We start from the raw sequence: 13299 nt of genomic DNA, 5'->3' as shown, positions 1-13299 counted from the left end.
TTTCTCAACTTTTGGAAAAATTGGAATTGAAACACGGTAGTAAGTTAAGATAAAATCTGAGCAAAAAATATATATATTTTTGTTTCTCAATTTATGGAAATGTCTGAGATTTATTTATTTATTTATTTATTTATTTATTTATTTATTTATTTACGTAATTATTTATTTTTGATTATACATTTCTTCTAGCTAATGAAATTCGATTCGTAAACCTTTCTTGACAGATTTTAAAGACTGTCACTTGAAGTTTGACCCTAAAATAGTTACAAATTAAGGTGCAAAAACCTTCAGTTTACATGAATATTCATTCAAATATTCCTGATCTGCCTACTAATGTTATATGCTTACAGAAATCATCGTGATAGAGAATTGGTTTCTTGGTGGGTGAAGATATTGGACTTCTGATCCGAAGACCCCTGAGCAAAGTCGTTATCTCTGAACTGCTTGGGTGCATAAATGAGATGACTGTAAGTCGGCAATCGCTGTAAATGTAAACGATAAAAACCCGACTGTCATTAAAATTTGTCTAATAACTAAAGAAATAAGAAAGACAGCCTACAGGGAAGAGGTTCAGGATCTGTAACATGGTGTGTAGGTAACAACCTGAACCTCAAACTGAAGAAAAAAAAACATTGAACTGCTTGTGGACTCAAGGGTATCAATCAATCAAGGCATTGATGAGCCGCAAACACACCTGTATGAAAATGTTTATTTATTTATATATATATATATATTATTTGTAAAAAAGGAGTGCTAATTTAAATAATGCTGAAAGAGGTAGATCTTTAGAAATGGTCCTTAGAACCTCAGCTGTTTGGAGATGAAGTAAAAGTTTATTGGCACCAGAACAGAGAAAAGTCTTGAGGCATGTCTTCCCTGTACCCTGAGAAATGGTGGGATTAGTGTATTGGTGGTTGAAGATTGGGGCTGTGTGGGGGGGGAGGGGGGGGAGTGGGAGAGATTTATTAACACAAAAATGAATTCAGCATTTTTTGATATTATTTTATATTGATGCTTATCAGTGTTTCATGTTTGTGAAAAAAATAGGCTTCTTTTTCAAAATGGCAATTTCAGGACCACAGTAGTTTCAACCCAAGAAATGTTTTTCATATTACATTTTTGCCCATTTGTGGTAACAGTTATTGTTGTAGAAAAAGGTATAGGGACACATGACATTGCCAGCCATATCTGGTTCCTCCCCAAACTGTATATAATGTCTTTGCTGTAACATGACATTTTTCCTTTACTTGAACTACAAGCCCCAATTTTTTCCAGCTCTTTGAACAAAACCAGCTCCATGAAGATCTGCTTTGCATGGGTTGGAAGATCTCCTGCCATTGAGCTCTAAACATATAGAACATGATGAACTGGAACAATGACTGCAGCCCAGGCCTCCTCACCCCACCTACATCAGTACCTGTCTTTATTAACAACCTTGAATAAGCACAAAATCTTCACAAAATCTAGTGGAACATCTTCCCAGAAGATTGAAGATTATTATAACATTAAAAGGGGACTACATGAAGAACGGGATTAAAAAAACATACCAATCTTATGATCAGGTGTCTACAAACTGGTGTCTACATAATGTAGTTTCTAGTGTTGTGTTATGATATTTATTCCCTTATAAAAATATGTTTTAAAAATATGCAAATAAGCAAAAATCTGGTTATTATGGTAAGAGGAAAAAGATAATTGGTTGTGCTGATAAATGCTGACATTTTGATCAATGTTCAATATACAACAGCATGTTTTTAAATCTGATTGATTATTGATTAATAAGCTAAAAATTATGTGAAATGCTGGTGGCTTATTGGTTAAAGCATTGGACTATGGCTCTGAAAGTTTTGAGTTCAAATCCCAGAACTATTAAGCTGCTACTGTTGGGCCCTTGAACAAGGCCCTTGACCCCATAGCTGCTCAGGTGTACGGATGAGATAAATGTAAGTCTGTCTGAATAAGAGCGTCTGCCAAATGCCATATATGTAAAATGTCCTTAGTGATAACATTAGAACGACTACATACGTATTTCTTCAAAACGTGATTCGCACATCAGCTGCATCTACTGTCAGGCTTCTGTGATAGAAAATAAATCAAGACGTCAGACGCAAAATCAAGAATCAGAAGTTAAAATCAAGAATCCATAATCAGGGATCTATATTAAGAATCAAAAACAGCTCAGAACGTCACTGAACAAATGCATTATAAACATGTAAAATACACTCTATAAATATAAAATAATTTTCACTATTTTGAAACCTTTTTTTTCCCATCTTTCAGTCTCGCCTTCACAAAGCTGTTTCATGACACATAACTTAGATTCACTTAACAGACTCGTCTTTCCACTTGCATTATCGGATAATACGACACCCGCGTATCACAAAAACTCTCAAATCCCACTCATCTCATCTCAACTCATCTCCTCTCTTTTTGTCAGCTCCGAGACAGAGACAGACGGAGCGAGTCCAGGGGAGAGCTTAAGCTCTTTCCGGCTCGTCTGAGGTCGCCGTCAGACGAATGTTGCCCTCTCGGCCTCGTCTCCTCCTCCTCTCTTTATTCTTTATTGCGGCGCTGCGGCATTTGTTCCCCCGTCTGATGGGCAGGAGGGAGGGAGCGAGGAAAAACAGATAGAGCTCAAGAGTACATGATATTCTTCATCTCCTCCCTACAGCCTTAATGTCTTACAGAGAGAGGGGAGGAGAGAAAGAGAACGACAGAAAAAGAGACAGAGGGCTGAGGCTATGTCTACGCTAATCCGGATACATTTGAGTGAAAACGCTCCACGTCCACATTATCGGTTTCAATTATTTCCAAAAAGTTGCGGATTCACACTGAAATGTCTGAAAACGTTTACGTCGCTCTACTGCGCGTGAGCAAAACGCCCGCCGTTTATTTACTTCCCGGCTCTTCGAAACGTCACGGCAACATCACGCCAACATCAAATTGCTCCCCTTTGGGACCGTTTTTAAAAAGCTAGGTTTGCCTTGTCTCAGTGTGGATGGAAGGCCAAACCAGGGAAAAAAAATTAAAACGTATTAGTGTGGACATGACCTTTTTACATATTACGCGGTTGCTATAGTAACAAATTAGACGTAAAAGCTGTACATTATTTGTTCTACGGGAACGTTTTACAAGACATTTACACGTTACCATAAACTGATAAAAGTAACGACCCTACTAGCTTCTGGGCGGAGTTTATAACTCCACCCCCAAATTAATTGGAAAAATCGAAATTATTTGACAGGATTGTGCGTATGATTAACGCTCATCAGCCGTCTCGGGCGTTCTGATCAAAGCCTGCAGCACCGTAACGCTTCTCTGGCGTCAGGGAGGCAGCGCTCGGTGCTCACGCTGCCGTAACACACATGATGAGTGGCCGCGTAATGCTCACACTGTTTCATGTACAAAGGCAGAATCCAGCTGCGGCATGAGCTTTAAACCTTTCAGAGGACAGGACGTGGATGGAGGGAGGGAGGGGAAAAAAGAATGAGAGAAAATAATGCGGGGGTTCCCGGGCCACTGGAGAGCTTTCAAAGTGAAGATGGAAAGCAATCTCATATTCATCCACCACGACCCCCACCTCCCCCGCTATTCCTTTAATACACATTGGGGAATAAAAACGCAACAAATAAAACGTGGAGGGTCAGACTGCATGCCGGTCATTTTTCTCCCAGGAAAAAAGAAAAGTAGGAGAAGAATCTGCAACGGCGGGTCCAAATTTTCCCGACATTCCTGGCGGGAGACGTCGTAACGCAGCCCTTTATCGCAACAGCTCCCGGGTTGGTTTGGCCAAAAGAACTCTTAACTCGGCTCCGATGCTGGATTTGTTCTATCGAAGAAATTAGACCTGAGCCATGGTCAACAAGAGCATTGTTATTGTAGGCAGCTCTAACGGCTTCTCTCCTCCTCTTGTACTTTCACGCTCTTCTGTCTTGTTAACTCGTTACAACTTTGGCAGCGGTGCATGCGACGCCATTGTTTTTGTTCTGATTTATTTTTTTTTCTCTTGTACGCACCGCTATAAATCTCTGGATATACAGCGTCGCAGCATTAAGGGTTTAAATCCTCCTCGAAAAGTTGGGAGTTGAGAGAAATCTCACACACAATAGAAGCGTTAGTCCATGAGCGTAGCTCCTAAAAATTTTGACATTTTTAAAAACTTTGTATTCAAAATCTCAATTATAATATTGTTTACAAGGATTTGTTATTTTCTACTCTTCAGTAACAAAGAGAAGTTACTTTTCTTTATCTGGGGATTTTCAAGAAATTTCGAAGGACGGCAGATTAGTTAGTTAGTTTGTTGGGTATTTAGTTAATTAGCATTTAAATTAGCTAGCATTTATTTTCCATAGAGTGCAAAATTGTCTCACTATATTATACAAAAAACTCATAGTAATCTCATAGTTTACAAAGACTTGTTATAAATCAAGCATTCTTGTCCTAGTGATGTCATCATTCAGTATCACAATACCACTATAATAAATAAACAACGAAATTGAGATAATTTCCTTTCTTTTCCTTTCCTTTCCTTTTGTCCAAAAAATGTTGTCTTTGGCTTCACAAAAAAATTTTGTCTTTGGCTTCACAAACTTATAAAACAAAAATAACTTATAGTAATCTCATAGTTTACAAGGACTTGTAATAATGTATTTTTTTAATAATCAACTGGATTGTGGGTTTTATTTTTTTTGCTTGTTTAGCATCAAATTTGTAAAGAAAAAAAAAGAAAAAAGGAAGAGGATATTAGCATCCTTGTCCTAGTGATGTCATCAATAACGATTACAATATCACATAATAAATACCGTCGGCACCCACTCGCACATCGGCCCGCCTTTCCCTGACATCCACTTGTCTCACTCGCTTTCTCTGGCGTCCCCCTGAGTGCCCTCGCCTTTCACCGCCACCCGCCACTTGGCAACCCTTAGGCCCGGTTTTGCTTGGTGGAGGTTGGCATCTCTCCCCTCTTAATTGGCGTCGCCGGACTGAAACAGAGCGCACTCATAAGTCACATCATCTGCAGGTATTTCTTACTGCTCATTCGGTCTGGCTCTGCCCTCCACTTTCACTCTGCTGGCACATACCCCCAGTGCCTGAATCAGGCCAGGGAACCGTCCGGCCTGAGCTGATTCCCCCCAGCATGAGAGGCGAAAAGCTGGTGGAAAGTGCTCCCAGAGTCTGAGGAGCGGGTGAGTGGGTGGAAAAGGTCGGTCCACAGCAAAGTCCCCCTGGCGTCATTTCTCTCTTCCAGCATGGGTTTCGGCACCACTGTAACACACCACTTGGTTCCGTGCTGGAAGAAAGAGGCAGGCAATAGTTCAGCTTTCTTTATTTACTTACGTTTTCACCCCGGTGCTTTTCTTTCCAGTACTCACGGCCTGCCTTTCTCTGTCTTCCACCTGTGTCACTCGCGTTCTCTCTTTAGCGCCTAACCGAGTTTCTTCGTGGACCGGGAAGCCCAGTCACCATTCGGCGACCCTTGGTGGCTCTGTCCCTGGGGCTGGCATCTCTCTCCTCTTTATTAGCATCACTGGACTGAAACAGAGCGCACTGATTAGTCTCATCAGCTGCAGGTGTTTTTTACCGCTCGTTTCGTCTGGCTCTGTCCTCCACTCGCTCACCGCTAGTACAGCATGCAATTGAGGGTCTTTGCAATCAACCTGTAACATGCAAGCAAGTCAGGTACACAGAAGTTACAAGAAACTGTAACCTGAGCATAAAGTCAGGAATTGAAATCATTAGCATGTTGTAATGATTTATTGGACATGTAGTAAAGTTTCTTTACAGCATTATCCTGAAAGGTACTCCATGTATAAGATCATTGACCCTATTCTACATTTCCAACTTTGCAAATCATTTCTAGAATATTTCTGAGCAAAATAGTTTGATATTTGAGTAATTGTTATCCAATTGACAATACAGTAATCCCCCTTTTATCGTGGTGGTTACGTTCCTAAACCGCCAGCAATAAACGGACGCCACCCCAAAATGTAATGTATATTTCTACTTGCTGGGTTCTGGAAATTACAGGTTTGTGATTGTATTGTTGTTGTACTACTATACATGTTTCCAGAAATTCTTTAAATAGAAAAAGTTAAATAAATAAATAAAAAAAACAAATCTATTAAAGTGTGACTTCAAAAGATCTATTAGGTATAAAATTTCCACTAGAGTCCCATTGATATTCCATAAACATCCTGATCTAGTTTCCACTAACATTTTAACTATGAATTGCCACTTCTATGACGAAAAATAGCACAATCCAACATTCTGACATGTTATACTTAGAGAAATCCGTTCTGTAATTGAATTAGCACAAATCCTAAACAGCAAGTAAACAGTGACATTATTACATTCGATTGCATTAATGACATCATCAAGACGTGTTTGTTTAAGAGCCAAACAATACGGATCAGTGTGACAAAACAAATGTAAATAAATATGCAAATTTTTCAGTTCAAAAGAACGAGTATATACACTATCCTATGTGTGTGTGTGTGTATATATATATAAAAATATATATATATATATATATATATATATATATATATATATATATATATATATATATATATATATATATACCAATTTTAGCAAAAACAAGTCAAGCTGTTTGTTTGTTGAATAATTCATGTAAAAATTTTTTGTAATTACTTTTTATTTTTATTTTTTCATATATTTTTATTTTTAATTATTATTCATTTTTCTTTGACTGAAAGCTTATGTGTTTATTTCATACTTTCCTGACTCAGTAGCCTTCTATTTATTTATTTATTTTATTTTGAGTCGATGTTTATTAGTTACACAGAATTTGAAAGGGTATAATAAGAAGGGAATAATAATAAGAAGGGTATAGGAATAAGAATAAGAAACAATACTTTGGAACTAGAACATCATTTTTTTCCCACATTTTGAATTTAATTTTTTTTATTCATCAATTTTCCTATATAACGAATCTCTGATCTTAGATAAGACTCCAGCCAGACTATAATCAGCTACACTGTTCCTCACAGATAATTAAACTGTGTGAGGTTTGACCGCAGAAGAGATGCTCGTATTGTTTTATCCCCCCAGCTTTAGTAGAAATGTTTTTATATATAAAGTTCGAATAAGGACAGGGGGAGCGAGCGATACCCAGACAATCTGCGAGCCACAGATCGTCTAACGGCAATGAAACACTAATCGTTCCACATCATCCATCTGCAGAAATAATCTGTCAGATGAAATAGTGTACATTCATCTCTCAGAGCTGCGTAATCGTCCGCTGGCTCAGCTCAGCAGTTCTGAGGCAGGAATAAACCGGTCTCGGGTCCTGCTGAAAGCCGTGACGGCCTCGCTGACAGTCATAAGCCCTGCTTTGACTCTACTGTCGGGGCACACTGGCCCTTTGTTTCTCCCAGTGACGAACCCCCCATCACCCCAGCTCTCTCTTACACACACACACACACACACACACACACACTTACTCAGGCTGACTGCCAAAGCACCAATGTGTTCGCAGAACCCTGGAGTGAGCAGCCATCAGCGAGCTCGTCAATATCCAGGCCTAATGTGACAACATGGCACAAGGACACTGACAGACACGGCTGTGGGATTTGTCCGGGTTTTAATGCACCAGGAATGAACGAGGATACACACAAACCCTTTCCCTTGTATGGGTATAGAAAAAAAAACATGATATTTAATTGTTTTGTTACTTTCTATTTTATTCTATAAGTGGAAGCCAAAGATGTGTGTGTTTCTCCCTTGAATAATTGACACAGATGGAATTTCCTTATTAATTTTTTTTTTCTCTTCATTTTTCAACCATATGCCCACATTCAGGATTTTTTTTTTTTTACTTTTCTCTAATCCTCTGCGGTGTGACAGCATGAAGGGATTAAAGGCATCAGAGAGCAGACAAATTGCCCCAATCCTGTGCAGTTATGTAAGTGTTGTTGAGGCAGGAGAACGCCTGAAAGGCAGGAAAGACAATATGGCTCAGGTTCTAGTCAGAGGTGGGAAGTAATGAAGTACAAATACTTTGTTACTGTACCTAATTATATTTTTCTGGTATCAGTATTTTACTTTACTATTTATTTTTCGGACAATTATTTACTTTTGCGTATTACATTTTTACACAAATAGCTGTACTTTCTACTTCTTACATTTTCGAAACAGACTCGTTATTTTAGTTTTAAACTATTCGGTGACATGATCAATATTTTTTCTTATTATTACGTGCCATTTTCAGACCATCAACCTGTTTCCTCTTATTGCGCAACTATTTCAATCTTTCTCCGGTGTTTATTTCCTGTCAGATGTAGACTAGTTTACAAAGCTAACAACAAGCAAGTCAGAAGGCAACAAGAAGTATGTGGTTAACGTGGATGAGACAGAGGGAGTCAGTGATGTAAACAAGACTGAGAACAGAGACATTCCTGATCACCTGGTCATCATCTTCATCTTTTCTCTGCTTGTGTTCTATATGGTTGTTCAGCCTGGATACATCCATTAGGTAACACAATTTAAAATTAGTTTTGTAATTTGTAAATTTTGTAAGTTAGAAGAGGTACAGTTTCTCCGGTATCACCTCATTAATCGAGTTTACTTATGACAATCACGCCATTAATCACGATTAAATATTCAAATTCAATTGACAGCCCTAATATTATTATTATATAAGGTCCAGTTATCAGCGTGACACTAAAACAGGTATTAGTAAAGGCTACTTTTTACTCAAGTACATGTCACAGCCCAAACTTCTTTAGTTTAACTTGAGTTAAAAAACATGAGTATCTGTACGTCTATTTAAGTGAAGGATGTGTGTACTTTTGCCACCTCTGGTTCTAGTTGATATCACATTCCTTACATCTCTCTCTCTCTCTCTCTCTCTCTCTCTCTCTCTCTCTCTCTCTGTCTCTCTTTATCTCTCTTTCTGTGAAGAAAATCCAAAGCTTGTCCTCTCAGTCTGCCAAAATGGGACTGAGACAAAGGAAAATGTCCGAAACTTGTTTCCTTTTAAATTAAATGTTTCCAAATCCCCTGTACATATTTCTGTGTATATGTGTGTTTGTATGCAAGCTGCTGATCTACTTCATAAACACACATGAAATAAAGCAGCAAATTTAAATTACTTACATGCCTATATTGTCCAGCATGATCTATTTATAAAAATCACGAAAAAAAAGTCTTTTGAACAGTTTCCTAATATATAAAGGCTTAACTCAGGGCTCAGCAAGCACTAGATAATTGTGCTGCATGATTTGGATTATCACTGTATACCAATGGCAGGCTGTGCATTTGGCATTGGCTATAAAAAACATTAATGTTATAGAGGAGTGCAGTATAACAGAGAGCTGCATCACAGATGGGTATCTTATACAGCGAGAAAAAATTTAATTGGAAAAATTGCGAAGTCGGTTGGATGTTTGAAATACTTAAATGAGCACTTTCCAAGTTTGCTTTGTAGAAATCAAGAGTTATAGTCTGATTTATATTAAGGTTGTAATCCAGCGTACCAGTGTAGATTTATTCATTGATAGAGACTCAAAGCACTTTTGTACGTCGCTCTGGACAAGGGCGTCTGCTAAATGGCGCAAATGTAAGTGTAAAATAGCATTACTAAAGCAAGAAACCCAATGAACACCAATGAACACAATTCATTAGATCTCCTTTCACTGGAGCCACAGCTGCACCGCCCACATACATCATCTCTAGGAGAAAGATCGATATTAAACTCATCCCGGGTTTTCCCTGCATTCTTTCTGTTAATTTCTTCTCCTCTGTTAGTCAATAAAAAAAATTAAAAAAATAAAAAATATCAAATCCACACAAATATATTTGAGCTTGTGCAGTTTGCTACAGATGGAGGTTGCGAGTCCTGACTAGCACGTTCTCTGACCGTCCAATCAGCACTCTGTTATACTGCATTTCTGTTGCATTGTAAGGAGGAGGAGGGGAGGGGGTGTATCAACATTCAATGTGGACAATCGCTGACACTGAAGACTCCTTCCTTTAAAATGTTTCGGAAATGCTACAGACAATGTATTTTAGAATGGAAACACATATAATCCTGCATTCAGAGTGAGACAATTAAACAGTGTAAGACTTTCATGCAAACGATTTGCAGCAGGATTGATGATTTTGGAAATGTACAGAAAGGAAAAAGAAAACCCAGAATGCTCTGGAAAGAATGTAAAAAAAAAATAAAACATACACTTGAAAGCAATCTTTTTTGGCCCAACTCCGAACCATCCTGTGATTTACAGATTTATTTACATCCACATCCTCCAACAAAAGCTGACAGCTTACTTGCCACAAGACACGTTTCCACCAATTGACTCGGAACAAGTGCAAGACATCTGTAGAAAAAACAAAGAACACAGAGGCGCGACCTGAAAGAAAAAGTCGTCCCGAGGTGCGATCGATAGAAAAACGGACGTGTTTATAATATAGCTTCTGTTTGAGAGATGAAAGTAAAGGATGTTCTCTATCTGTTTCCCCAGAGGAAGCCATGTATAAGGAAACACCACTCTTTCCAGATCATATAAGAAATAAAGAAGTGTGTGTGTGTGTGTATATACACATTTTTCCATCCACTCTCTGGATGAGAGCAGCTGCTTGACCCTTGTCCCCTTTCGCGCTGTGTGAATTCGCCCACTTCAAAACGGTAGCTTTCCAAAAAACCTCTCCTAGGCTCTATAAATACTTCGAATCGCCACGCTTTTTAAAAACAAACACGACGCCGAAATAAGGAAAGAAATGCAGCTTTTAAAGCTCAGAATAACCCGGGCTCTGGGCGCCGTGCTTCTTTCATGTCCGAGGAAGCAAGAAACAATCTCATTGTTACATTGTTACATTTCCTCCTCACCCCATGAAACTTCTCTACTTCTTTATTATGAGGTCAACGCCAGGACCCGAGTCCGCCACCGGGAGCGCTCACGAATATGGCCGCATCCTTTGAAGGTGCAGAAGATCGTGTTGAGAGTTAACAGCAAAAGCACTCAGGTATTAGGATCGGGTCGGGGTCAAACATCGAGTTGATGCTACGGATTTTCTGGAACGAAAATGATGACGAGTCAGGGCTTTAGGAGGTTGTTTTAAAAAGTTACGCTGGAATGCAGATCACAACCTTGTGACCGACATGGGTCATGCTATGGGGTGAAACCTCGCTGGCATCGGGAATTTTTTAGTCTTAAATTGTTTTAAAGACCCTTATTTGAAATTATGTCTTTAAATATCATGGTTTATCTTTTAGAAAGAAAGAATAAAAATGTTCGTTATAATCGTAAGTTTGTCCATAATGAGTGAGCCGGTGGCAACTGTGGTGAAGGAAAACCCCCTAACATAGCATGAGGAAGAAACCTTGAGAGGAACCAGACTTAAGAGGGAACTCAACCACATCTGGGTGGCACAGAATGTCAATTTTTACAGATAAATGATGTTGAGTTGTGCAGTGATGGTGATCAAATGCAAACTGTAATCCTGTTGCAGACTGTTGACATTAAGTACAATACATAATTAAGGGGGAAGATCCGAAAAGAGTAGAGGGACAGGAACAGTCACTGGTACCTCAGGAGCATGTTTACCTCAAGAGAGAGAGAGAGAGAGAGAGAGAGAGAGAGAGAGAGAGAGAGAGAGAGAGAGAGAGAGAGAGAAATCGTGACAGGCAGAGAAGGATATGGATTATTAATTATCCTTATTGTATGAAAGTTAATGTCACTGTGCAGTTGAGACTCCGGCTCCTCCCTATGGCAGCATAACTAAAAGGGAGAACCAGAAGGTAATACAGACATGAGGGATCTCTGGAAAAAGAGACGACCCACCACACCACCGTCAACAAACCTGAGTGAACGTGTGAGAGTGAGGGGACAACAGCATAGAAATATTCCAGTTCACCAAACACTCTATATCTATGATCCCTCCAGATCTGCTCATTTACCTAAGAAAAAATCTTGATCAAATAAATATGTTTTCAGCCTCGACTTGAACACTGAGTCTCTGTCTGAGTCTCGAACACTGGTTGGAAGGCTGTTCCATAACCGAGGGGCTTTATATGAGAAAGATCTGCCCCCTGCTGTAGTCTTCATTATTTGAGGTACCAACAAATAGCCTGCACCTTTTGATCTATATTGGCGAGGAGGATCATACTGGTACAGAAGTTCACTCAGATACTGCGGTGTGAGACCGTTAAGTGTGAAACAAATGTTTGTTAATATATATATATATATATATATATATATATATATATATATATATATATATATATATATATATATATATATATATATATATTAACAAACATTTGTGGACACCTGACCCTGATATGTGTCGTTTTACCATTGCATTCCACATTTAGTTCCTATTTGGTGTTATAATAACCTTTACTCTTCTGAAAAAATGTTTCACTGGATTCTGGAGTGTGCTTGTAGACGTTAGTGGATTTTCTATTTATTTTTTGGTCAACAGACAATAAGCAGCACCTGTTCAGTAGTCTGGGGTGGGCCTAAGCAAATGGTCAGGGTCTGTGAATAACCTATTTGCCTTTTACAACCTTGTAAAAATCAATGACCTTTTAAAAAGTGCACCACAGGAGCATGTAAAACCTCTGAATGTAAAAGCCAGAGGCAACAAAAGAGATGGGGGAAACGAGTAAAAATGTGAAAGAGACAAATTGAAGGAAGGAGAGAATTATTCAACAGGTAAGCAAGTGTCAAACTGTTGCAGCAGGCACAGGTATAGCAAGCAGAGACAGGGCTGCCAAATCCTGTTTAATTACCCCTGAACAATCCAGCAGTTCACTCACTTGGTCCCTTCCACATCCACCCAGCTCTGGCGAATGAATGAGTGCCTGTCTTTGTGCATGGGAAGGATTAAGCAACTGAATAATTGTGTGACAGAGTTCCCTGGAAGGGAAAATAGAGGGGAAAAATGAGTGCAAAATGTTTATACATTTAAGCATTATCTCAGTAATGGAGAAGCATTAAGGAGAGCGGGAAGAGTGTACACTGATGGTTTGAGTCTGGGAATGTAGGGACTCTATAATAGGTACACTATTGCAAAATGTAAATAAATGTACTGAAATGAGGCTACTACACTATGAATACATTTAAGTGGAATGAGCATTGGTGGAAAGATGGCCCTGACCCTTACCACTGTTTGGAATTTAGATTTGACTTGAGTGGCAGATTCAAAACGTGGAAAAGGATCAAGAGATCTAAATCTAGATCATTATGAGACCTGAAACACCTCTTATATCCGGCTATTACACCTTTACATTTATGACCATTTGTTTTTCAGACACCTTTATCCAGAGTGACT

At 38.9% G+C, this 13299-nt stretch overlaps 1 long non-coding RNA gene across 1 annotated transcript in view; it reads right to left on the bottom strand.

Moving 5' to 3' along the window:
* Nucleotides 1-4752: 4752 nt before the first annotated feature.
* The window catches only part of LOC310726926, a 46513-nt gene continuing 37966 nt past the window's right edge, over nucleotides 4753-13299 (bottom strand). Inside the window, exons 2-3 of the long non-coding RNA XR_014533876.1 lie at nucleotides 5373-5532; nucleotides 4753-5290 (exon numbers count right to left, since the gene is read on the bottom strand). This is a non-coding gene — a long non-coding RNA (uncharacterized lncRNA). The remainder of the gene's footprint in view (nucleotides 5291-5372; nucleotides 5533-13299) is intronic.

Source organism: Silurus aristotelis (assembly GCF_946808225.1).
Source record: "Silurus aristotelis genome assembly, chromosome: 5".
In the NCBI taxonomy this organism is placed as follows: Eukaryota; Metazoa; Chordata; class Actinopteri; order Siluriformes; family Siluridae; genus Silurus; species Silurus aristotelis.
This window is presented reverse-complemented; position numbering and strand designations above follow the sequence as displayed.